Here is a 470-nt window from a genome sequence, read left to right as displayed (position 1 = left end):
TGCAATCATCAGGTCCTGTCACCGTCCCCCCGCTGGCCCAGGCACGTTCCCAGAGGACCAGGCCCCCTCCCTTCAAGGCCACAGACACAGCGGGGGCGGGGGGGGGGCGGTCACCCAGCTGGCCCTCTCCCGTGAGCCCGTTGCTGAGTGTGAGTGGGAAAGGTAGGTCCTCGAGCCCACTCCAGCCGGTGACGGTGACGTAGCTTTGGTTTGGTCTGGGGTGGGTGGGGGCTGGTCAGGGAGGAGCATGGCCTGACCAGCAGCAGACGCTCCGAGGCCTCCAGAGTGGGCAGTGACAGTCTCTCGGGACGCGTGACAAGGGCAGCTGCAATGGCAGAGTCGAGAGCAGAGACCGACTGAGGACAGGGGCGGTGGCCTTCTGGGCAGTGCGGGGTGCCGGGGACGGCTGCCCTGAGTGAGTCTCGGGCTGGGCGCGGTCCGTGCGGACGCCTCTGGTCTGGGCTGGGAGG

Source organism: Pteropus alecto, unplaced genomic scaffold (assembly GCF_000325575.1).
Source record: "Pteropus alecto unplaced genomic scaffold, ASM32557v1 scaffold189, whole genome shotgun sequence".
Taxonomy (NCBI): Eukaryota; Metazoa; Chordata; class Mammalia; order Chiroptera; family Pteropodidae; genus Pteropus; species Pteropus alecto.
This window is presented reverse-complemented; position numbering follows the sequence as displayed.